Genomic DNA, 27816 nt, shown 5'->3' on the forward strand with positions numbered 1-27816 from the left:
TGACTGACGTAATTTTGACCGTGACGGTAAATTCGGTAATTTAATAAAACAAGAAAATATAGTCTTTTCATCCCGCTTTGACTCTGTGTTGTTCGGCAATGTTCATTCCCCTTTAAGAAAGCAGAAAGTGTGCTTACGTATGGAGTCACGTGGTTATCAGGAAGCCAAACAAACAAGAGCCCTGTGGCTAACGCTAACGGCTAACGCTACAAGCAAACGTGATGGAGTGTGGCTTAAGGGAGGTTCGCCAAACTTTCACCCGACATTAAATAGACTCTTGGCGGCATCCAGACAGGCTTTCACCCGCTGTCCTCCCTTGTTCTCACGATTTCCAAAGAGGATGCTTTTAATGCTTTCTACTCGTAGCCAAGCCACAGGCTAACGCTAGTGGCTAACGCTAGCGGCTAACGCTACAAATAAACGTGATGAAGTCGGATAGCGGCTCTTAACCTTGGCGAAACAGCTGAACTTAATGAGTGGATTGGGCACGGACTGCATCTAGCAATTAGTATGTCACGTTATTGTGTATCTCTGTCTATGTGTGATTTCTGATGGCAGTTGTGATAGTAAAGCATTCAGCATAGCATAACGTACAATCTAACAGTGAAAATTTTAATGTGACTGTTTAACGGTCCCAGCTATTTTTCTGTATGTGCTTAATTCTGTGTGTGAGATCAATGCAGCTTTAATGTGTGTGTGTGTGTGTGTGTGTGTGTGTGTGTGTGTCTGTGTGGGGGTTCATGTGTGCTTGCATGTATTAAAAAATGCACTGGAAAAAAAAAAAACTGAAACCTTGAGGTAAACACTTGTGTTAATATGTCACAGCAGCTATTAACAACAAGTTGTCTTTTTGAAGTGTACTGTTCAAGCTGTAAGTCATTTGTATTACAATGACGTTTTTACAGGCATATTGATTTTGTCAATGTACATTGTTCAAGCCATACGAGCTGCTATAAATGTTCATACTTGCATTCTTATTGTTTGTAATAAATTTTTGTATACTTAATGTTTAGACTGCATGTACGATTGTTAAACATATTAAATTGAAAGCTGGTAAATAAATCAACAAGAAACGGTTAATCTGGATTTCATGCATTGATTCAGATTTTCAAATTATATAACAGTCCGCTTGCGCGAATTTATCGTCATTTATCGTTATCGAGATAAATCTGCTCAATTTACCGCGATACGTGCTTAAGGCCATATCGCCCAGCCCTAACTTGACAGAGATGATAATTGAGCTTTTAGGTGTTACAAATATCCAAGCGTGTATTTTTAACATCCAAGATAGAGATGAATAAAGACTGAGTTAAGATTCAGTTTGCAATGAACCTTAAGGTCAGCCTTAGCTCTCTGTTTGTTCTTTGAGGAGCAAATCTTGAACATCTCCTCTCCCACTGTCTGTTACAAAGACTGTTCTTTCTAAATTACCAAAATGTACTGTCCCAAACTGGGTCATTTCTTATTCAGATGATTCACATTTTCAGGTTTTATCAAGTGAAAGTCAAGCGAAAGGCACAACTTTTATATGTGCAATAATACAACTCATCCACTGCAGTTTAGTCCAACCTTCCTTGAATCATTCACTGCCATTGACAGTGATAGATGTCAATCAATTAGTACTGGAAAGGCTTGCCACGATCTAGAAAGAAAAGAAAGTAATGATATTTGTTTTTGTGTTTTCATCAAATGTTGATGATGTCGTATGCATTAGTGCGCTGCTGAGTGCATTAGATGTCTTCTCTGTCAGATTGCCGTGACAGCCCAAACGCGAACCTCTGCCAAGGTCGGTCGCCGAGTTCTAATGGCTGCCGCGTAGGCGCTGAGCCAACCCCACGTCCCCCGCTCTGAGAGGAGCAGCAGGCCCCATTAACCAATCAAGTAGCAGAAGCGTGTGGGCGTTTGGAACGCTGTGCCGAGTCTTGATGGGGAGTCCCTCACGATCAGCATCTTCCACAGAGACAGACTGAGTGGCACAAGTGATTTTGAGGGTCCTTCTTCCCAACTTCAGTGTTCTTGTAGGGCTGCAACGATTGATCGACTAATGGACAGCTAATTGATTATCCAAGAAATCAATTTTCCAAATAATCCATACTTATTTTTAATAGTCAAGTAAACTTTTAGCTACATTCTTCGCCTGAAAATTGTCCACATCCTCTTTAATGAGCCCCTTATAATAAATATTTTTATTTCTAAAAAAAAAAAAAAAAAAAAGTATAATTATTCATAAATATTCTTTTATTTCATTTCTTTAAAAAAAAATGCTTGATTAAAAACAACAACATAAAACTACAAACTTATGAATGTATATTTTCTATCAGTTTTAACTAGAAGTGGGAACCTCAGGGCACCTCAAGATACGATACGATTCGCAATATAAGGCTCATGATAACAATTATCTCACGATACCGCGTTACAGCGATTATCCATATATTGGTCAGAAATTTGATATTTGATATTCTACGATACAACTGTTGAAACGAAAAACAAGATATTTCAAAATAGAAAAAAATACTGTTTAGATCATTTATTAAACAGTGACACCTTTTTTTTGTGCAAGATTGCTGTAAAATACTTTTTGTAGCTGCACATATAAAGGGAACAAACCACAACCACCGATATCTCTTGGAGAGATCATGATGAATGGCACCCTTAACGTCTTGAAAAATGTTAAATCTTTAAAAATTTTCGACAGTACTGTAGGTGTCAGTCAGCAGTTGAGCTTGGAGTGGGGCAATGATAGGTCTTTTTTCTTGGTATATGACCTTTGTTGCAACAAGCATTGGTTTGAGCACTTCCACCATCTGTTTCAGAATTTCAGATGTCGGACTCAGTCAGTCAGATTCTTCCTCACCTGAAAAACAACAAAATAAAATAAAATAATATTAGCTACTTATAACTTTTGAGTTGAAATCCTGACTTTTTTGTGTTGGAAGTATTGAGTGAATTAAAATATATATATAAATTGAATTTATAGAAATTAAAAACGCAATAATTACTCATTTTTAATATTTAGGCTACATCAATTAACATGCACATCACCTTATATATCTTGGAAGATATTCAAACCATTTTTATAGCTTATTGTAAAGCGGCATGGAAAATGAATGAATGAATGTATCAAAATGGCAGTAATAACAGTTTGTGTAGTAAATTACTGGTAGATGGAAAGTGATTCTCAGATAATATCAAATAAATCAGTAAATTAATGTAGGCTTGTTTGATATTCATTTCCATCCAATTTAGGGTTCTGGTTTATTTTATATCATTAAACACCAAAAATCATCAAAGTATTACATGTTAAATTAAAAAATCAATTACATTGCAAAACTTTATTACCTCAGGTGATGAAAACGAAGCAGTGATGGCAGTGAATAAATCCAGGGACCACTTCGCAAGTGGCTGCGCATTATTATTGTTTTTCCAGTGAACCTTAATTTTGTTAGATAATTCTTGCATACAGCAAAGTCCTTGTTCACCTTACTTCCTTTCTTGTTGGTTTAAAATCTAAAGTGTGTCCACACGTGTGATTTGTAGGAATATTTTTCTCACGTTTTTCCTCCACCGTTCTCGCTAAACTTTTTTTTCATCCCACTTGTAGCTTCCGCTCTTCTTCTCTAGACGACGTGCGCACACTTGACCTTCACCGCCACTCTTGAGTGCCCCTAGTGGACCGCCAAGGAATTGCTCAACAAACCTTGAGCAGTTTACAGCAGGGGTCCCCAACCTTTTTTGTACCACGGACCGATGTGATTTGGGTCTTTTTTTCACGTACCGGTGTTCTTTCAAATTTTGCACCCTTATAAAATTTTGCTCCCAAAGCTTTTGTGGTGGTGAAAAAAGCCCTCCTTCTATATTCAGTTGGACTCTCAATGTTATCCAACGGTGCTAAAAAAACTATTTACATCATAAACATAATGTGCAACATGAAAATGGCGTAAATGAATGCTTAACGACACGGCGAAGTCGTTAAGTGAGAGAGCTGCGTGGAGTTGTTGTGTGCAGCTAACATGGCAAAAGTTAATATTCCTTTCTTTAAAGAGAGTTTGTAGTGTGTACTTTGGAATCGCCGCATTCGCGGTCCTTTTTAACGTTAAGCGCATGCCAAATTTGTCAGAACACCGGCAACGTGCTGCAGAAAAATACAGCACATATAAAATAACATTTGTTTTTAGCCCTGTCGTGTTAAGTGCAGGGAAAATACAACTACTGCCTGAGCTTGTTTCGTTGCGACGAGATGGTCCCAAGATGGGTGTGTGCGAGAAGCCCGCTTCACAAAGATACGATGTTGGAAATTGTAGCACAGTTTTCAGTGCTCTCCTAGCAACGTCAGGATATTCCAAAATGACTTTAATCCAGAAACTCGGTAGAGTTGTTGTTCCAAATGCACGTTTAAGGTCGCCATCATTTGCGATCTCTACAAGCTGATATTCCTGTTGCACGGGCATGCTCGAATCACTCGGTTTATTCACATACGGGTCACGAACCCACTCCTTCGCGGTTTGTGGGTCTTTAGTGATTGGAAAGTAGCATAAATTTTGTTTTCTTCGAGGTTGCAGACTCTTCTTCTGGCTCATCAAGTGCCCTTTTCCCCGTAAAAAATCTGTCCAAAGACATCTGTTTTTCAGTCATTCTAGCGTGGGGCTAATTATTTCCGGGAACAAATGTGATGCGCCCGCCCTACATCATACATCATTATTGAGGACAAGCACACACAGATATACAAAACAAGATATACTGCTAGCAGTCCAATCAATGGATTTCTATGACATCTAGAGTAGACAGGGATATTGGTGTGTTAAGGGGCACACGCCAAAGTTAATTTGGCCAGAATGCAAGTGTTAATAAGTTATTATTTCTGTGCGGCCCGGTAGCAAATGCGGTACCGGTCCGCGGTCCGGCGGTTGGGGACCCCTGGTTTACAGCATCCATATTCCATCATATGGCCAATATGTCAAACAAAAGTATCGATACTTGGCAGGAGCATATCGATCACCAATCGGGTTGCAAAATATCGCGATATATCGCCGTATTGAGATATTGTCACACTCTTAGTTTTGACATCAACCAATATACTGCTTCGAAATTAGGTTATGTGGGAATTTTGTTCTATTTCTGTCACTGTTTTAGGGCCACTACAATCAATCAGCAACGGATTTACTGTTCAAAAAATCACCTGCAAGCACTCTGGCCAACCTGGAAATTGACATTCACACACCAGACTTTGTCAACATGGAGGAGCGTTTCATTTTAGCAGTGTGCAACCAGCACATACTTTGATCCCTGTCGACATGATTTCTGGGACAGAAATAAAAAAGCATTAATATCGGAAGTTCAGAGAAAGACCAAAAATGTAAAAATTCCTTCCAAATTTATAGTTAATCAGAGATTACTGATGACGCACAGGCAGAAGGCGGTGCGTGTTGCTTGTCGCTGTAGTCGCATCATGCCCTGTGTGTTGACTTTCAGCTCAACGGCGATGACTTAAGCATTTCCACATTGCTCATCGCCCGAGTCCCTGAGTTGGACTTATCCGCCCCGTCGGTCTCCTTTGAAACAGTGCTTGCGGGTTTGCTGGAAAGAAAGTACCGTAATTTCCGGACTATAAGCCGCTTTTTTTCGTTCATTTTGAATCCTGCGGCTTATAGTCCAGTGCGAGTTATTTGTTGATTTATTTGGATTTACATGCCTCCTAGCATGCATTGCAGCACTACAGATGTAAGTAACAATCAAAATTCATGTTCTGTGCTAATTATTTATGCATTTACTGTTCCAGTTTCATTAATTGCTTGTTATGGTATTTGGTAACATTTTATTTGACAGCGGCGTCATAAGACTGTCATAACACTGTGATAGTTATGACATAAGACTATCATGGGCATTACTGAATGCTTATGAGAGATGTCATTAAGTGTCATCCAGCAAATTATGTTACTAACTCCATTTATGTCCAGCTTGGATCTTTTAAATCCATTCAAAGTGAGATAATTTGCCGAATAAAACTAAATGATAACTGTTATAAGCTTTTGTTAATGCTCATGACAGTGTCATGTCATAATTATGTCTTAATTGTCTAATGACAGTCTTATGGCGCCACTGTCAAATAAAGTGTTACCAAATACCGTAACTAGCAATTAATTAAAGAACAGGAACAGTAATTGAAAAATAATTAGTACAGAACATTTAAGAACGTATTTTGATTGTTATTTACATCTGTTGCACTGCAATGCATGCTAGGAGGCATGTTGGACAACAACAGTGTTGACAGCAGGTGGCATAAAAGATTGACTGTCTCCCCCAAGGGAGCAGTGATGGTCAAATGAAGCTTCTTGAAGCAGTGAAGCTTTGCAAACAATTGATTCAAAGCTTCATGGTGGTTCATTTGGTCTTCTGACCATCGTATGATGCCGCTATCTAATGAAGTGTTACCGGTTATTATCTTTTGGTGTAAATATCCCATAATACACATAATACAGTGAGGACAGCTGCGGCTTATAGTCCAGTGCGGTTTATCTGTGAACAAATGCCGTTTTCCTGTCACATTTGGTGGGTGGCGGCTTATAATCAGGTGCGCCTTATAGTGCGAAAATTACGGTAGTCACTTAATGTCCTTTCCGCCTATACTCACAAGTGCTATCAAGTTTTCTCACTACCCAAATTATAACCCGCTCCACACATCACCCAGCTCCACCTTCCTTTTCTTCTGTTGTGTTTTCCGTCGGTAAATCAGCTCGTTACATTCCCGCCAACTAGTGGATTTAACTGTGAAGGAGTTGTTTGTCAGCAAGAAAAAAACAAAACAAAAAAAACAATGTCGCGCATGTGCGAGTAGATGGAAAAAATACTCGCACTGGCTCTAATTTTATTCGCAAAAATTCTGGAGCCTCAAATGTAACAATAATATAGCAGACTAACAGTATGAGCCGATTAGTTGACTCATGGCGAATCGGTGATAAATCAACCATCAAAATAATTACAGTAGTTTATTGCAGCTCTACCTAGCAGAGAAACATGGTCGAGATGTGGGCCACTTTTCATCAGTCTGTTTACAACTTGGTGGAAGTGAGACCACATAGAAGAAACTGCACTCATCAGTTTATCGGCCGCCGCTTCTCTTTAACCGCCTTGGTAGCTTGTCGAATTATATTGTACAGCTTTACAGCCTTTGCCCAAAAGGGGTTTTTTTGAATCGGTGGGCCTGAATGTCATTTAGAGCCCCTGAGGTAGGAGTGACACAAGACCTTCTTATTGTGTATGTCAGCATTAAGAAAGGATCGCTCCTGGTCTGGCTGCTCGCCAGCGAGGGCTTATTTAAAACTCCCATGGGGAAAATGAGGAGAGGAAATGATGAGAGTGTAATGATTGCTGCGGGATGAGAGATGGGTTTGGATTTTCTGAAGGAGTTCACTAATGAAAATTGTGGTTTCGAATGATTTTTTTTTTTGTCTAATGCTTGTGACAAGCCTCACGCATCTGTGTTACTGACACCAAAACACATTTACAGCAAAAATTTAAAGCCCAGCGTAATATAATAGTAAACAACATGTGATTTATATATTAGAGCAAGGGTCAGGAACCTTTTTGGCTGAGAGAGCCGTAGACACCACATACAGTATTTTTAAATGTAATTCAGTGAGAGACATACAATATGTTTAAAACTAAAAATACAAGTAATGTGTGCATTTAATGTAATTTCAACACTTTTAAAGTACAATAAGTCTCTGAATTCTTTTTTATAACATGATGATGTTACCATTAACTTCTGGTGCTGCATGGTTTTGCTGATGCATGGTTTTGCTGATGACTTTGTAGTCTGGTTAATACTTGGTGAGGTTAAGCTTCATGCAGGCGTTGAGAAACTTAGGATGCGTCTTTTTTCATGTCCACGAACAAGCGCCACGAATCCTCTGTTTTCCCCCGATGCACGGAGCACCATCAGTGCACACCGAGTGCACAAGTTCATCCATCGGAAGATTTTTTTTCTTTAGCGAAGTCTGTGAAGGACTTGAATAAATCCTCCTCTCTTGTTGTAGTCAAAGTCAAAACCATGTAATCACACTGAACTGGGATAAATTGTTTATAAATTGCTGTTCACACATCTAAAGCGAGAGAAAAAAACGGTGCCACGTTTATGTCGGCAAGTGAGCGTTGCCTTTGACATCATGATGGTACGATCGAGAACAGTTCTTGCCGACAGAGCAAGGGCGTAGGTTTGCATAGGGACGGTAGGGATATAACACTACCAACTTTTTAGGATGCTCAAATTGTCCCCACCAGTTTTTAAGCAACTTTATTTGCATTTTATAATGACTTCAGTCGTGTAGGTCATTTAGATTGTCTTCCCCTATGTTAAAAGGAAAGAACTGACCATTATTATGTGAATTATTTTCATTATGTTCAGACTTACATTTACCCCTTTTGACTTAATGAATGTGCCAGTCCATTTTTTTTTGCCTTAAACGCACGTTTGATTGGCTGATGAGTTATACAACATGTCGACAACATGCTTCCTAAGCTCCCTTTGAAGAGGAGGAATATTAAACTTTTTTTTTTTTTTTTAGGCCAGAAGCACGAGCAGCCACTGCAAGTAATATAAAAAGACGTTAATGTAGTGGAGGTGGGGAACATACCACAAATTTTGCTACTGAAAATCCAACATGCATGAGAGGTACAGTGCCTTGCAAAAGTATTCGGCCCCCTTGAATCTTGCAACCTTTCGCCACATTTCAGGCTTCAAACATAAAGATATAAAATTTTAATTTTTTGTCAAGAATCAACAACAAGTGGGACACAATCGTGAAGTGGAACAAAATTCATTGGATAATTTCAACTTTTTTAACAAATAAAAAACTGAAAAGTGGGGCGTGCAATATTATTCGGCCCCCTTGCGTTAATACTTTGTAGCGCCACCTTTTGCTCCAATTACAGCTGCAAGTCGCTTGGGGTATATTTCTATCAGTTTTACACATCGGGAGACAGACATTCTTGCCCATTCTTCCTTGCAAAACAGCTTGAGCTCAGTGAGGTTGGATGGAGAGTGTTTGTGAACAGCAGTCTTCAGCTCTTTCCACAGATTCTCGATTGGATTCAGGTCTGGACTTTGACTTGGCCATTCTAACACCTGGATACGTTTATTTTTTAACCATTCCATTGTAGATTTGGCTTTATGTTTTGGATCATTGTCCTGTTGGAAGATAAATCTCCTTCCTAGTCTCAGGTCTTGTGCAGATACCAACAGGTTTTCTTCCAGAATGTTCCTGTATTTGGCTGCATCCATCTTCCCGTCAATTTTAACCATCTTCCCTGTCCCTGCTGAAGAAAAGCAGGCCCAAACCATGATGCTGCCACCACCATGTTTGACAGTGGGGATGGTGTGTTCAGGGTGATGAGCTGTGTTGCTTTTACGCCAAACATATCGTTTTGCATTGTGGCCAAAAAGTTCAATTTTGGTTTCATCTGACCAGAGCACCTTCTTCCACATGTTTGGTGTGTCTCCCAGGTGGCTTGTGGCAAACTTTAAACGAGACTTTTTATGGATATCTTTGAGAAATGGCTTTCTTCTTGCCACTCTTCCATAAAGGCCAGATTTGTGCAGTGTACGACTGATTGTTGTCCTATGGACAGACTCTCCCACCTCAGCTGTAGATCTCTGCAGTTCATCCAGAGTGATCATGGGCCTCTTGGCTGCATCTCTGATCAGTTTTCTCCTTGTTTGAGAAGAAAGTTTGGAAGGACGGCCGGGTCTTGGTAGATTTGCAGTGGTCTGATGCTCCTTCCATTTCAATATGATGGCTTGCACAGTGCTCCTTGAGATGTTTAAAGCTTGGGAAATCTTTTTGTATCCAAATCCGGCTTTAAACTTCTCCACAACAGTATCTCGGACCTGCCTGGTGTGTTCTTTGGTTTTCATAATGCTCTCTGCACTTTAAACAGAACCCTGAGACTGTCACAGAGCAGGTGCATTTATACGGAGACTTGATTACACACAGGTGGATTCTATTTATCATCATCGGTCATTTAGGACAACACTGGATCATTCAGAGATCCTCACTGAACTTCTGGAGTGAGTTTGCTGCACTGAAAGTAAAGGGGCCGAATAATATTGCACGCCCAACTTTTCAGTTTTTTATTTGTTAAAAAAGTTTAAATTATCCAATAAATGTTGTTCCACTTCACGACTGTGTCCCACTTGTTGTTGATTCTTGACAAAAAAATAAAATTTCATATCTTTATGTTTGAAGCCTGAAATGTGGCGAAAGGTTGCAAGATTCAAGGGGGCCGAATACTTTTGCAAGGCACTGTAGCATAACATTAAACTGTGAATTTTATAACCTGCAAAACTCGAGTTGGAAGCTGCTTGGAGAGAAGTGTCCTCCTATATGTATTTTCTACTTTTAACATTAATTAAACCGTGAGGAATGTAGAGAAACAAGGTTTACTCCCTTCTTCCCAATTGTCATTTTTATTTTATTTATGTGGTCTTAAAGCAGCCCAAAGGAGCTTTCATTCTTTGTTGAGTTTGGCTGTGCTTGTGGAAATAAGCAGTGTTGTTTTACCTGAATGAAGACTCTATTTTTATTTATTTTTGTTATTCCCTGACTAAGAGGGTTTTTTCAGTTATATTTAATTTCTTTATTTGGACAGACAATGTAGAGTGGATAGTTAATAGGTTATAAACAAATTTGTATTTATTGTCTATGTTCATAAAATTACAAGTTATGTGCAAATAGCAATTTATAATTTCCTAATAAAATCCAGACATTTATTCTGGAAATATTCAAAATGTTTCTTTCGTAGCTTTTGAAAACAAAGGGTTTGAATCGAACAATGTATCACTTGCACCAATACACATGAAAGTTAGTATAAGTCAACACAGATTTATTTTGTATTGATCATTTGGGCTCTCAATTAGGTTCATATTCGTGAGAAATGTAGCCCAATCTGTTTGGTCTTATTAATGACCCATCCCAAGCAAAAAGTGTACATGCAAGTTCTGCTGTTATATCATCCCTACCCTACTACAAACCTACGCCCTTGCGACAGAGGCATGTCTTTTATCCGTTTTATTATCTTGTCTATATCCTGTCCATTCTTGCTGAAAAGTATGATACTCCTCATCTTTTTTTCTTTTTGCCATCTTCTCAAAAGGGTTTCTAAAATTAGCTGACAATGCGAAAAACGAAACTGAAAACGAGGGAAGTTTACTTCCTGATCTCTCACGCACATGCGCACGCCGGCCGCTATTTTCGGCAGCAAAATTTGGCAACCCCACTTGAATAGAGTGTCTGCCTCATCTGCATTGCCTATGCGACAGACAGAAAGACAGACAGACAGACACAACGACATTTATGTTTGCCACTTTCCCACTAAAATTACTGCAAACTGGCAGTGATCGTCGCAGTTTCGCGCAATGCGCAAAGGAGTATGACGTTGTTGTTGTGTTTTTTTTTTTAAATAATTAAAGATTTGTCTGCGAGCCAGATGCAGCCGTCAAAAGAGCCAGATCTGGCTCACCAGCCATAGGTTCTCGACCCATGTATTCGAGGGTTGGTTGACTCATAGAAATAAATAATCTGAAAAAATAGAATAGTCGGTCACTAGTCGAGTATTATAATAATTAGAGATCGATCGGGTCCGATCACGTCATTTTCAAAGTATCGGAATCGGCAAAAAAATATCGGCCATGCCTTTTTTTAATATATATACTGTATATATTTTAATTAAATCGTTTTCTAAATGTATTTAACGTTACAGACATAATATGTGACACTCACCCAGAGTCTTTAGTTTAGGCTTAAGGTACCAATAACGGCGGTAATTAATTTTTTTCAAATGTATCACGTTAAATATTTAACGCAATTAATGCATGCGTTGCACGACCCACTCACGCATTGTCGCGCTCAATTTGTAATGGTGCCGTTTTACACATTTAGAGAGCTAAAAGGCAGCGTAAAATGAGTAGAATGAATTTTGGCAGCCTTTGGAGCCTTTTTTATTAGGCTAAAGACTTACAATCCCTCTCCCTACGACTAGAAATATCATGGGAAGCAATGTGGAGAAGCAAGGTAGCAAATGATCTTTTTCTTAACACCTTATGTTATTTCCCAACGCAGAGAAGATATATCAATTGGTAGCACTACGCACAGTCATGGGTCCACTTCCCATCATGTATTTTGGTTGAATGGCTGCAGTATCATCTACTGAAAGCTCAACAAATACACTAGATGGCAATATTTAGTCACAATATACAAAGTCACAAGTCTTTCTATCCGTGGATCCCTCTCACAGAAAGAATTTTAATAATGTAAATGCCATCTTGAGGATTTATTGTCATAATAAATAAATACAGTACTTATGTACTGTATGTTGAATGTATATATTCGTCTGAGTTTTATTCATTTTTTTCTTAATGCATTGCCAAAATGTATATTATCGGGAATGATTGGAATTGAATCGGGAGCAAAAAAAAAAAAAAAAAAAAAAAGCAATCGGATCGGGAAATATCGGGATCGGCAGATACTCGAACTAAAATGATCGGGATCGGATCGGGAGCAAAAAAACATGATCGGATCAACCCTAATAATAATTGCTATTGGCAGTACAATTTTATTCATAACTTAAAAGTGCTTTTATAAGCTAAGCCTAGTGTGAAAGCGCTATATAAATATACTTGAATTAACCTGACCTCTAACTTCTGAAAGCAACATCAATATACTAGGTGTGTGATTTTTCTTGTTAAAGTCACCTCTTAGTAAGCATCCATTAAACATATTGTGTGTCAGCACGCGTCTGTGAGTCCCCTCTGCCTTGTAGGAGCCTGCGGGCTCAGTAGCCCGGAAAGTGCCATGTTTTAGCCGCATATGCACCACCCCTTCCTCCGCTTCCCAGCACCACTCTCCTGAAATGAGCGTAAGTGACTCAGAGTTTCTCACGCATGAGGCCTATACGCCTGGCCTGCCTTGTCACAAAATCTTTCATACCAACATGCTCGTTTTTGTCATTTCATCTTTTGAAGCTACTGTACGTTCATGCTAGATAAGACACCACGGAATGCCAAGGTTACCATGGTAATGGCGCTTGTGTACCCCAGGCAAGCGTTTCCCTTTAGGAAAAAAAAAAAGCAATAACACCCCTTTTGTTTCCGAATGATACTTAAGTGATGATTCACAATAGGATCCCCTGCTTTCATTTCTACGGTGCTTTGTATCGGATACGAATGTCTCCATGATAATCCAAACCATGCGCCTTGGAGCGCAAAATCCACGAGGATTTTTCCTGTCAGCCCCTTTCCTCCGCTCCGCAGCGACCGCCACAAGTGCAATATTTCATTTTAGCAGACTGTCTGAGCAGATCATGTCACCGTGTTGTGCTTGTATAACACAATGTCATCTGGTGACATTAAAAAGAGGTCTTTTTGGGAGGCATTACTCAGCCGGGAGTGGGTCGTTAATTGTCGATAGAGCTGCCGCCGTGTTTTTGCCGAGACACAAAGCTGTGGAGTAAGATGACACATGCTCTTTTCCTCATAACCTCACTTTCTAGTGTGAAAGGCAAAACAGTATTTGAAGAAACAAGGAAGCAATACCAACAGTCTTGTGCGATTTTTGATATACACATTGGACAGTCGGGGTGAGAACCTCTTGGTCGCTCAAGATGCGATACAAAGCTCACTATAACGATGATCTCACGATATGGTGACACAAGGATTATCGATATATTGGTCAGGAAATTATTCTATGATATTCTAAAATACAACTAATAAACAGAAAAACAAGCTGTCTTCATCCCTCTGCTGTAAGTTTATCACTATTAGACATCCAATTCATTTGAACTGGGTGGGTGGCAGCGAATGAACCCATCCCACTTCAAACACGCCCCTCCCACCTCTTGAATTTCAGTTCCTTCCTGTTGATTTGGGGGCATTTTATGGGTCACTTCCTGTTCTGTAGCCCAAAATCAACAGGACAGGAACAGAACCACAAATCTCCCAAATGAATAGGTATTGACTCAAACTCAACAGGAAGTTACCTGTAAATGCCCTAAAATAAACCGAAAGTGACCCCCTGTAAATGGCCCGAAAATCAGAAAGAGTGACTGTGAATGCTTCAGTTTCAAATGAACGAACTTTCATTCACCCTTCCCAGTCTTAATGTACTGAGCGTCGAGCACCGTCAGTGGCAGCCATGGAGTTAACTGAGAAACTATAATGGTGGAAGATTTTGGTAGCAACTTGATGGTTCCTTATTTATTTATTTTTAAGCATTGACACCTTTTTAAAACGATATCTTGATTCTTGGCATGAGCGTATTGACAACCTTTTGGGATGCAGAGTATCACGATATATCACCATTTTGATATTTTGTCACACCCATATTGGACAGATTGCTTTATTCCTTACAATAGCATTGATTATAGCACAGGCCTATGTATAAACGTAAACATGATCAAAGTGAGTGTCGGTTTTCAATCTATTTATTTATCGCTTTGTTCACAGCGTCAACACAGTTGCATCCTCCTCATTCATGTCTTTCAAAGAGTGCCATAAGTACAATTGGTGTTTCAGAGCCTGTCTTAAATCACAAAAGCACTTAAAGCAACACTAGGGGACTTTTCAACCTTTATAAAATATTTTCATAACATTTGTGCAGATATGTCAACTGACAACTAGTTGAATGACACCTTTGTTATTGCATGAGGAGGTCTGTATCGCTTTCACCGGCACTAATTAACTTTAAGGATGGTGGCTGTAACCCTGCCACACTAAAAAAACTACAAATGTGCTGACTGCTTTACAGCATACGTCACTTTCCTCTATCCCCATTCTTTATAAAGGCGGAAGTCAATGCGAACGCTTTCGTACGAATTCTGTAAAGGTGGCAGAGCAACAAAAGAGATGAAGAATTTTGCCTGAGGAGACAAAAACAGAAAAAGGGAGACTACCAGGGTAAAAGGACACTCAAGAATAAACATTGAAGAATAAATATTGGCCCGGCTTTCATTTTCTGGGGTGAGCCCCCCACACCACCCAGCCGAACTCATCAGCAAGTCAGTCGGTGACGAGTTCGGGTGGGAGTGGGGGTGTCGGAGGGCCAGTGGGGAAATATTGTACAAAATCAACCGTTAATGTTTTTTAACATCGTCATATGATATTGTTTAGTCACAACTGCATTCATAACCTCATCACTATTCATCCTTCAAAGAGCCGCTAGAAACAAAAATGTCATTCAATCCAACTGCAGGCGAGGATTTTACAACACTGTGCGCCGGTCCTCATAGGAAATGGTCTTCCTTAAGGCAAAACACTACCTACCGCTTTTGTCCCCCTGCGCCGCTATAACTGACCAAAACTGAAAGTTCCTTAGTGTTGCTTTAACTTTAAAACCAGGTCGATACAATTACTGTACAAAGAAGAAAAAATATATAATCCACTTAACCTTGACTTTCCGCGTGCTGATGTGCTTACTCATAACTCATTCACTCTTAGCCATTTTCACCGGAGCAAGGCCCTTCACTCCTGGCCGTTTTACTGGATTTTGACTGATTTTGCAAGGCCCAAAGAAAATTCTGTTCTATTGCTATATAAACATGAATCCCACCAAAAGAAAGATTAGACTCTCTTCTTTCAGCAGAAAAAGTTAGTTCGAATCTTTTTGCATTTTTTAGAAATCAGCATTAGAAAATAGCTTAGTTTGAGCATATTTCCAATTTCTGATGAAAAAACAGAGAAATTGAGCTTTTTGTGAAAGCATACATTTCAAACATAACTTTGACTTTAAAACAGCTATTTTTCACCTGTGACATCCCAAACATCTGAATAATGTTTTCGTTCTAAAAAAAATAACAAACAACAAGACAAATAGAGCTTTTGATTCGCAAAGTAACAATTTTATTTACGCATAACTATTAACTGTTGAACTATTTGCGCACACAACAACGGGGAAGGCTCTCAGCTGCTCCCGTGGCTAATCTGATGAGTCCGGATCAAGATCGGTCTCACTTTTTTAATCATCTTCATCATTTTCATCGTTGGTTTCAACCTCGGGCTGAGGAGTAACGCAACGTGAGCTCCGCAGAACGCTTGTGGAACCTCATGCTGTTGTGGACGTCACCGTCTCTCTCATCAAGATAGATTTTTTTGAATCCTTCTCTGACGATGGTTTCATTTTCTTTTTAAAACACCCCTCCAGTGTCGTTTGCCTTTTTTTCCCGCTCGTTCTCCACATTTTTCTCAAATTCACACGCGTCTTCACAAGGTCCCTCCAACTTCCGTTCCCTGACTATTTTTCTTCACTTCCTTTCTTGGCCCGAGATGAGTTCTTACCAAATGCGCTACTGACTTCCAGTGGCTGATTTTATTGCTTTAAAATGGGTTTTGAGCTTTGTGCATTGTATCTTAGATAGATAGGGACCTATAGATGTCTCTTGTAAAAAAAAAAAAAAAGTAAACGCAACAGACGTATAAATACGTTTTTGGGACACTGAAGCAATTAAAAATAGAACGTATTTATACGTTTTTGGGAGCAAATGAGTTAAAGAACTTGTGCATAGCTGCTTGAAGTCTTTAAAACCGCTCATGGCTAGCCTTAACTTGTTTTTCTGCAACAACAATGGACAAAGCATTCTTTGACAATGATGTCCCCATAGTGCCTAACAAACTTGGATAGCAGCGTATTAGCATAGTAGCTTCATTGTAGTTAACTGTGGATATCCTTTTATCTCCAAGGTCTGTGACGGGTTATTGACAACAGAACACATTGGCATGTACCTGTACTGTAAAAAAAAAAAAAAAAAAACTCTCCCTCACAAATGTAGCATCAAAGTTAAAAGGTGTGTTTGAAAACGCACTCCGTGCTCACTCAGAAACTCAAGAGTATTGCTGAATAATGGAACACTCATGCTAGTAGAGACTCTGAAAGCATCCAAAGTTGCAACGTCACAAGGACGCTTCAAGACGCTGACAAGTACAATGAATGAGTGTAACAAGAAAGCATGATGCTAGTTAACCTGCAAAAGAAATCAGAATTAGCTGGTTTGTTATTGAAGTTGCAGTCTTAAATGGTAGTTTGCTTGTTTCAATCAAGTGATCATTCACTGCCAGCCCCTCCCATTTCATATAGTTTGGGTGTTAATTGCCATGTATGGCAGCCATGATTTAATAACAATCTTTTCTATTGTGCGTCATAAGTACTAAATATATGACAGGAAATCCAACTGATCAAGGGAATATATGAAAAGCATTTTTATGTTTCTTTTGGAGTCATTACTAAGACTGAATGCAACTCGTATTATATGTTTTTCTGCGTGCCATTAATCTCAGAGGGGCAGAATATGTTTTCATCCATAATAGACCCACAAAGCTATACAGAAAAGACATCATCACCATGAGACATTTAACCCCATTAATGCTCTCGACTCTTATCCACCTTACCCATCTGTTGCCATAACAACATGTAATAACTTGTAGGTGTGACCTCACGACTAGATCAATAAAGTAGTTGTGTGTATGTGTGTGTGTGTGTGTGTGTGTAGTGCTTTACCGTCTCCTCAGGGGGAATTTAAAGCGGTGTGAGCGGCTCACTTGGATGTGCCGCACCTCTCCAGCTGTGCTTAATGAATTCGGAGGTGATTACACCTGCGGCTATTTTCGGCTTGAAGAGATTTTCAGTCTTGACCCACATGAAGTAGGTAGAGTGCTGTGTAAATGAGAGTCATTTCACCAGGATGCTTGAGGGTCCAAGGACAGAAAGTAATGAGAACATGTTGGTTGTAATAATCGTCATAACATAGGATTCTGGTTGTGCTTTTAGCAGGCTTATAGCTAGACCGTTACAGAAAAATCAAAAACATATATACAGTAAAGGTGCTATTCATCTGTGAAAAGGTCACTGGGAAATTAATGCCATTGTAGAGCAGATTATATTGCATGTGTTTTTTCAATATTAAGTTACAAAGTTGTTATCTGTTCTATTTCAAAACAGCTCGGCCATAAAACACTACATTGAGCAAACACAATCTCGACCTACACTTTGTTTGGATTCATTGTTTTTTTGTTGGACTCATTTGACCTGGACCTTATTCCGGGAGTTTATTAACATTTTAGTGTCGACAAATAGTGGACTGGAGAAATTATCCCAACCTTTTATGCACCACAGACCGGTGTGATGTAGGCATGTGCTGGTATGAGATTCTGACTGTATGATAACCTTAAGCCAAAATATCACGGTTTCACGGAGTTGCCAATTACAGCTCTAAAATGTGCTACTTTGAGATATATAAGTTTAAAAAAATCTTTTTCTTCCCATTAAACAGGACTTTAATTTTCCAAGACACATTACCAAATTGGAAGATAAGTATAATGTTAAGTCAAAATAAATGAAAAAAATAAAAAATAGAATAACTGAAATTCTAAATAAAATTTAAATAAATGCAGTCCTTTACGTAGGCCTAAACCAACAGCCACAGTTCAACATTATTACCATCAGAACAAAAATAATTGAATTATTTTCCATAAAAAGCACCTGTGTATGACTCGTATCATATTTACATTATACACGCACTCTTTCTCAACACAGACAGCTGCCAGAGAGAGAGACAAAAACACGTTTTACTAGCGCTAGACATGCTAAACATGCTGAAGTTAACTCTTGTAGCTGGTGGGAAACATTCACAACATTTACTGAGCTTTTGTTTTGTAGAAATGTGAAATCATATTGGAGGTATTGCTTCCTCGGCAGCAACCGTCTGCAAACCTGTTTTACCTGTCGGTTGGCCCTCTTCCCCTAAGAACTTTTCTGTAACCGAAGTATTCCTATGCTAGCAATTTCGTTTTCTTTAATGGGCTGACTCACTGACACTGAGCAGCAACTGATAGGGGAGGATTGAGCCTTGAAGCTGCAAGTGAGGAATTTCTCCCTGCATTTTTTGGGACATAAAAAATAGCTAATAACTTAGGGACGATATGACGGAATTTTTTTTGAAACGTTGACGTTTTCATACCACGGTATACCTTGAAACCGGTAATCAGCATGATTCTAGTGTGATGTGGGCCCTTTATTTCATGGACCAGTATGTGTGGCAGAAAAATACAGCAAACATAAAATAACATCACAGGGCTAAAGACGAATGTTAAGTGCAGTCAAAATGTAACTCACCATACGCTTCTGAATCAACATTTTTTAACAGCGGCTTCTCCTAAAACTTGATACCAGATATCCTTGGTCGCAGGCATAATAAGTTCTTCTGCAATCGTGAAAGGTTTCTTGGCTTTAGCAATCTGGTTCGCTACGAGGTCTGGTTGCCAGTGTATCCGCTTTTGTTGATGCTTAGTCGCTATGTACCGAAGCAGCTTTGAAGGCTTCACTGCCTTGTTTGCTAGCTTTTGATTATATTTTATGCAGAACTCACATGGCGCCTGATTCTTAGTATTATCTGTTAAAATAAGTTTTCGTTTTCTTTAGTGCTGCAACGATTAATCGATTAACTCGAGTATTCGATTAGAAAAAAAGATTCAAAATAAATTTTTCTGCTTCGAGTATTCGTTTAATTAAAGCGGTGTTGTAATAGTTTACTTTGAACGTGTTTGCATTTAGTTTTATTGATTTGGGTGGATACGCTATCCTCTGGTCTTCCTCATTTCACATGGCTGAATCCAGCTGCTCTCTGTTAAGACCAATGTAAGCTAAGTTTTTGTTTTGAGCTAATGTTTTTTAATGCATTCGTAATTAGTTTATAAGTAATAAGTAGTAATAAGTAAATAGTAATAAGACTGAAAAAGTGCGGGTCGTCTTATATTTGTGGTCTAGACGTTATACCCATTCACGACACTAGATGGCGCCAGATATCATTGAAGCGATGTTCTGTCATGACAGATCTCAGTTACTCTCAAGTTTAACCTCAGTTACTCTCAAGTTTAACCAGTTTGCATTATTTGATTGCAATGTTTTTCCTTATTCAGATTTGTTTCAAGACTACAGTTACAGTTAGACTTCACTTTGATGGTTAATGCAGTTATTGCAATTTTGTTGTTTTATCACAAAAGATTGGTTTATTTACATTTCAAAAACCAGAAGCCATTCATTTACTAATGTGATTGCTCTTCAGTTTACAAATTTAAATGTTCAGATATTAAGATATTAATGAGGCAAAATAACATGCTTTTTCCCTCAAATATATTGTTATAATCATTTGTTTCAGATGTACTGTAATTATTTTCTGTATAAAAATTAATTTGGTGTTCAAAAAGTCTTTTTTCAAACTTGAGTCTTGAAAAAGAAGGGGTCGTCTTATAATCAGGGCCATTTTATATTCAGGCCAAAGTGATATATTTATCTGTTTTTTGCAAGAATATGTGTTTGAACCATTTGTTAAGAGCATTGTAATAAAAAAATGTTAGCATTTTGTAGCATTAAAGCTAGCAGACCTTTGCCATGTAAGTTAGCCATATGTTCTTTTGTTGTCCATAGATCCTCGTTTATTTATTTTTTTATACCATTTGAGGCTCAGCTCAGGTATTTTAATTTTTCATGTTCCTTATCCAATTACTCGATTATTCGTACTAACTAGTTCATCGATTAATCAACTACTAAAATAATCGATAGCTGCAGCCCTAGTTTTCTTTGAGGTTCTAGGCACCTCTTCTGGCTCGTTAGTGGCCTTTTCCCCGTAAAAAAGCTGTCCAAAGACGTGTGTTTTTCAGTCATCTTCGCTAGCGTGTGGGTTTATTATTTCCGGGAACAAATCTGATGCGCCTACATCATACGTCATTATTGAGGACAAGCGCACACAGATACAATATATAGATAGATGATAGCTCCTATGGATTTCTATGATGACATCCTATCCATTTTTATTATGATATCTCTAAAGTAGACAGGCAAATTGGTATGTCAAGAGGCACAGGCCAGAATGTGGTCGTTAATAAATGATTTATTATTTCTGTGGGGCCCGGTAGCAAATGCACCACGTCCTAAATTATGTCAACGATTATTTTTTTTAAATAAATATCGTAATCACTGTCAATAATAATCATGGTGTTTTATTTATTTATTTTTTTTAATGTGTGGTTTCCCATATATATATATATATATATATATATATTTTTTTTTTTTTTTTACAAATGATGATAAAACATAACACAAATAAAATAAAGAAATTTTCTATGTAGAACTTCAACAAATTATATTTTTGGTAGTTGACTAATTATCAATAATTTTTTTTAAATTATATGATTTGGACGATCATGGACGGTTAAAATTCAAAGCAATTTTGCAGCCCTAGTGTATATATTATAACCAAAGTATGCAGAATTTAAAGGTGTTGCGAGAAAAGATGGCAGATCACGGAGTGAAAGGTGAATGGTTCATACAGTATGTATAAGAGCGAGCCACGATGCGAATCGGTATCATTCATTGCCCTTTTTTTTTTTTTTTATTGCACTTTTTTCGTATATATCTGAATATAAATCTTATCATAATGTACCAAAAACTAAACAAAATAAAACCGTACATACAAGCTAGATCATGATTATATAGCAGTGTAAAAAGACACATTGAATGAAGTGGCAGCTTCGAATGGACACATGGGACTCCACCAGCCTCAGAGTAATATTTCTGCTATTTCTGTACAAGGACAAAGATGCAGGGGGGGTTAGAGAATGTGTGTGCCAGTTTTCTGAAGCGTGTGTTTCTCCTTCCTGCTCCCGTGGTGCTGGAAGCCAGCGTATGCGTGTTTTGTGTGTGGAGGCTAAGTGTTTGCGTTTGCAAGTGTGTGCATTTTGAGGGTCACTCATTAAGCGACTGAGGCGCAGCTTTTAGTCATTATCACACCTTGCTGGCTCGCTATTTTTCGTATTTTTTTTTTGTACCTTCCACTCCATCTGCCGACATCACAGGGAACACATTTCATGCTGTAAACACGTCAAAAGATTCAAATTTGTTGTTGTTGTTTTTCTTCCATATGCTGTCACATTCAATTAGGCTGGCATGCCTTTCAGGAATTGTTTAACTGAATAGAATGCTGAGTATAAAGCATTAATAGACTAAGGGAGAATTTCCCAACACAGTGGGTGGCACTGGATGCCATTGACAGTAATAGATGTCAAATCCATTGTAACTGGGAGGGTTGGCAGTGGTTATTCGCTATTGCTGTCAACCTTAGAACTTTATGCCACAAAGAAGATTGAATAAAGACATTTTTATTTTTTGCACATGTAAACTTTTAGTAAATCAGGCCCAAAAGGAATTGATTGGCTGTTGTCACGTATAACATTCACGCACATTCCAAACATTCCTCCCAACGACTGTGTGATTTCCAGAGGGAAAATTCCAGATCATGACTGTGTTCAGATGAGCGTTCTGCTCCAAGTTCGGTCATTTTGTTCATGTTGAATTTGTTGTTTGAGTCGGATATGAGGTCAGCTATTATTGGCTGTTGTCATACAAAATTTCAGTTACATTGGACTGAAGAAATACACAAATGCTAATGACCGAAATCATCTCAAGTTTTTCGCAATTAACGATAATGATCATATACACTGAGGAGCAGAAGCATTTGCACCCCACGTGATTTTGCAAGTTCACCCACTTAGAAAATAGGTAGATGTCTGAAATTTCAATCATAGGTGCATTTCCACTTATAGAGACATAATCTAAAAAAAACTATTCAGAACTCACGTCGCATGTTTTTTTAATAATTTATTTGTAATTTACTGAGGTTCATAAGTATTTGTACCCCTGAGAAAATATGTGCTAATATTTAGTGCAGAAGCCTTTGTTTGCAATTAGAGAGGTCAGATGCTTTCTGTAGTTCTTCACCAGGTTTTCACATACGGAAAAAGGACTTTTGGCCCATTCCTCATTCCAAGTTTCAGCTCCATCCAAAGATTTTCTATTGAATTGAGATGTGGAGACTGATTAGGCCACTCGAGAACCTTGACATGCTTTTTAAGCCTAAGTTATGCTTCTGCGTTGCGGTGACGGCGTAGCGACGATGTAGACCCTACGGTGTCAATGAGCATTCCATAGTTCTGCGGCAAGGGAACGCGTTGCTCTATAATTCACCGCCAAGCCACTAGAGGGGTGTGACGCTGTATTTGTACTAGGGCTGCAGCTATCGGATATTTTAGTAATCGACTGAAAATTCTATCGATTAATCGAGTAATCAGATAAAACAAATATATTTTTAGGTGAAGAGCAATTATAAATATACATGCGAAAACAAGACATTTCATCTAATCTTGAACCATTTTCAGTCAATCAATGTCTTTATTTTCGATGCATATTGTTGAAAACAGCCAACAATTGCATCTCAGATGTAACTAGAATAAAAAAAAGACTAATTCACTGCTTTCACTCAAAAAACTTTTAGATCTTATTAAAATATGTATATATATATCTTACCTAAAAGTGACGTTACGCTTGATAACACACATCACTTAAAAGTTAGGATTTTTTCCCACATGTTTCAATTGAATTTCTATATGTGTCAAGCCATTTTTAAGTTCTAGTTAGGTTTTAAGTTAGTCTAAAATGTAAGTCCTGATAGGATTTTGAGTTTTTGCAGTGTTCAAAATAAATGTATGATACAGGCTGTATTGGAGTACATTAGGGACCAGTGCTACTTGGTGTTTTATCCAGCAATGACTACTGAGCTAAAATTGATAGTTAGCATTATTAAGTTTTTATTTTACACCCTCATCACTCCACAATGCTATGTTATGTTAAAGCCTGTATGTAAGACACGTTAGCCACGCATCGACAGTGGCCATAATTAATAGAAACCTAGCCCTCCGCAGGGCTAACGTTATGTGAGCTAGTAATGACAGTAACGTTAATCTTATTTATTAGCGTTTAGCGCTCTTTATTAGCGCTTAGCGCTCTACTACTTTAAGATGGCGGCTGTTTACTAACGCTGCCCAGAAGCGGCCGAGTCTGTCATTTTGCATATAGTTCAACATACATGTGATCTCTATGAGACGCATCAGACGCTACCTGCTACCAACGTAGCATCGTGCGGGCTAGTATTGAGCAACGTCGGCGTCGTTTGTAGCGGCTGTCGGCTGCAGTAAGTTTTTTTTTTTTTTTTTTTCCTCTCCGCACGTGACATCAGCGCGTTGTCCCGCATTAAAAGTAGTCCGTGCAAAACGTGACGCTTAGAGCTGTCAAAATAAATGATTACTCGAGGTGAATAAAATTACTCGGATCAGTTTTTAAACTCGAGTTACTCGAGTCGCCCGAGTATTCGTTTTCAGCTCTAGTTTGTACTGTTTTGGGGCACTTTTGTCGTCTTCCTTTAGTTTTCTTCCGGTTACACACCAATGCCAACGGAGATGGAACACTTGAATGTGGATCTTCAGCTCATCAACATTGAACAACAAATGTTGATCATACAAATGTTGAGGCACAGGCGACACAGAAGACAATTGCGGAGGTGGTCTGTCTGACTGTTGATGGCGCACAGAGACTGGCAGTCACATTACGAATTCTAGCATCAGGTGGAAGCCAGCAACCTGCCTTGTCCAGTGTTTTGTCATTTTTACCGTGTCCTACAACCATCCAATGGGAAGCCATAGCAGGTTTCTGGCGGCTCTGGAATTTCCTAAATTGCGTTGGAAGCCTTGATGGTAAACACATTATCATAAAAGCATCGAGGCACTCTCAGTCAGTGATGTATTAAGTGTGTGAACTGTCTGAACACTTTTGACACCAAACCTGTGCTTTGTTCTTCATATACTTGAAGTGTAAAATGTAAATAAGTCATAGACACACAGCAAATATATGTACACAATAAATGATAAAGTGCACATACCACAAATACGACATGAAGTGATAAAAAGATGGCAGTTTTTGGCCGACTGTGTCACCGATTCGTGTGGCAATTCGCTTCCAAACACAAACATACTTGGCCCGGAGGTTCCTCAATTTGTTATGCAATCGTTGACCTCCAGCCCCGTATTTTCAGCACTCTCCTTCCATGAATTGCTTGCCATTCGGCAATCTTTATAATGTCTTGACGAGACATTGTAGAGGTTGTCGTACTTGCAGACCTCTTTGATAGTACTCTCATTGGCTTGGTCCTTTTTTTGTGTGTAGCACAACAATGTTTGAAAATGGCAGTTATTTCACGCTGAACCGGAAACAACAGTCTAAGCGGACCAATCACGTGACACCCAGTCAGGAATCTGTGGAGGTGCACGTCAGGCTACGGCGGGGGGTCATAAATCGGGTCTGCCACAGAAGCATAACTCGGCCTTTGCGCAGCCACTCCTTGTTCAGCTTGGCTATGTGCTTTGGATCATTGTCATGTTGGAATCAAAATCATGTGGCTCAAAATCGGACGATACATTTCACCATTCATCCTCTGCATTATACAGTACAGTCGTCATGTCCCCTTTGCCAAGAATCACAAGGTTTCCACCCCCATACTTCACGGTGGGGATGGTGTTCTTGGGATTGTATTCATCCTTCTTTTTCTTTCACACACGATGAGTAAAGATTGCACCAAAAAAGTTCTACTTTGGTCTCATCTGACGACATGACTTTCTCCGATGACTTCTCTGCATCATTCAGATGGTCCCTGGCAAACTTCAGACGGGCCTTCACATGTACTAGCTTCAACAGGGGAACCTTCTGAGCAATGCATGATTTTAAACCATTACACAGTACTGTTCTACTGACAATAGCCTTTGAAACTGTGCATCCAGCTCTCTTCAGTTCATTGACCAGCTCCTGCCGTGTATAGTGTACAGTATAGTGTATAGTTCTAGATTAGGCGTTCTAGATTTTTTTTTTTTTAAATAAGACACTGAATCCAATGTGTTCTGTCAAACTGCAGAGACAGATATGATGAGTAGCTAAAATATGTTGCTGGTAATAAAGTGCTGGCAAAAAGTACTGTCACCCCTGCAATTCTGTCGGCTAATGCTCAATTTCTCCCAGAAAATGATTGCAATTACAAATGCTTTGGCAGTAATATCTTCATTTATTTTGCTTGCAGTGAAAAAACACAAAAGAATGATTTTTTTTTTTTTTATTGTTATCATTTTAAACAAAACTCCAAAATTGGATGGATGGATGGATGGATGGATGGATGGATGGATGGATGGATGGATGGATGGATGGATGGATGGATGGATGGATGGATGGATGGATGGATGGATGGATGGATGGATGGATGGATGGATGGATGGATGGATATGTTGATGCCTTTTCCCGAAAAGCTGTACTTTTGTCTCATCTGACCAGAGAACATTTTTCTAAAACAATTTTGACTTTGGCAAACTCTAGCCTGGCGTTTTTGTGTCTCTGGGTCAGAAGTGGGGTCTTCTTGGGTATCCTACCATAGAGTCCCTTTTCATTAAGACGCCGATGGCTACTACGGTTTGACACTGTTGTACGCTGCAACTGCAGGACAGGTCAAACTTCCATCCATCCATCCATCCATTATCTTCCGCTTATTCCGGGGTCGGGTCGCGGGGGCAGCAGCTTCAGCAGGGAAGCCCAAACTTCCCTCTCCCCAGCCACTTCAGCCAGCTCCTCCGGCGGGATTCCAAGACGTTCCCAGGCCAGCCGAGCGACATAGTCTCTCCAGCGTGTCCTGGGTCGACCCCGGGGCCTCCCGCCGGTGGGACAGGCCCGGAACACCTTTCCAGGGAGGCGTCCAGGAGGCATCCGAACCAGATGCCCGAGCCACCTCAACTGGCTCCTCTCAACGCGGAGGAGTAGCGGCTCGACACCAAGCCCCTCCCGGATGACCGAGCTTCTCACCCGATCTCTAAGGGAGAGCCCGGACACCCTGCGGAGGAAACTCATTTCGGCCGCTTGTATCCGGGATCTTGTTCTTTCGGTCACGACCCACAGCTCGTGACCATAGGTGAGGGTAGGAACGTAGATCGACCGGTAAATCGAGAGCTTCGCCTTTTGGCTCAGCTCCTTCTTCACCACAACGGACCGGTGCAGAGTCCGCATCACTGCAGACGCTGCACCGATCCGCCTGTCAATCTCACGCTCCCTCCTACCCTCACTCGTGAAAAAGACCCCAAGATACTTAAACTCCTCCACTTGGGGCAGGATCTCATCCCCGACCCGGAGAGGGCATGCCACCCTTTTCCGGCTGAGGACCATGGTCTCGGATTTGGAGGTGCTGATCTTCATCCCAACCGCTTCACACTCGGCTGCAAACCGCCCCAGTGAGAGTTGGAGGTCACGGCTTGATGAAGCCAACAGCACCACATCATCTGCAAAAAGCAGAGATGAGATGCTGAGGCCACCAAACCGGACCCCCTCAACACTTCGGCTGCGCCTAGAAATTCTGTCCATAAAAATTATGAACAAAATCGGTGACAAAGGGCAGCCTTGGCGGAGTCCAACCCTCACTGGGAACGAATTCGACTTACTGCCGGCAATGCGGACCAGACTCTGACACCGGTCGTACAGGGACCGAACAGCCCTTACCAAAGGGCTCGGTACCCCGTACTCCCGGAGCACCCTCCACAGGACTCCCCTAGGCACACGGTCGAACGCCTTCTCCAAATCCACAAAACATATGTAGACTGGTTGAGCGAACTCCCATGCACCCTCGAGGACCCTGCCGAGGGTATAGAGCTGGTCCACTGTTCCACGGCCGGGACGAAAACCACACTGCTCCTCCTGAATCCGAGATTCGACATCCCGACGGACCCTCCTCTCCAGCACCCCTGAATAGACTTTACCGGGGAGGCTGAGGAGTGTGATCCCTCTATAATTGGAACACACCCTCCGGTTCCCCTTTTTAAAAAGGGGGACCACCACCCCGGTCTGCCAATCCAGAGGCACTGTCCCC

General features: G+C 39.9%; 1 protein-coding gene and 1 long non-coding RNA gene across 5 annotated transcripts in view; one reads left to right on the plus strand and one right to left on the minus strand.

Moving 5' to 3' along the window:
- prkcab (protein kinase C, alpha, b) overlaps nt 1–27816 on the plus strand; it is a 256689-nt gene that overhangs the window by 8241 nt on the left and 220632 nt on the right. The window lies entirely within an intron of this gene.
- On the minus strand, nt 2550–19293 carry LOC130904643 (uncharacterized). Its single transcript, XR_009060880.1, has 5 exons — nt 19152–19293; nt 17538–17693; nt 5405–5574; nt 5177–5298; nt 2550–2854 (listed from the first exon to the last, which is right to left on the minus strand). It is a non-coding gene; the product is annotated as an uncharacterized LOC130904643 (long non-coding RNA).

The sequence above is a fragment of the Corythoichthys intestinalis genome, chromosome 16, assembly GCF_030265065.1.
Source record: "Corythoichthys intestinalis isolate RoL2023-P3 chromosome 16, ASM3026506v1, whole genome shotgun sequence".
NCBI lineage: Eukaryota > Metazoa > Chordata > Actinopteri > Syngnathiformes > Syngnathidae > Corythoichthys > Corythoichthys intestinalis.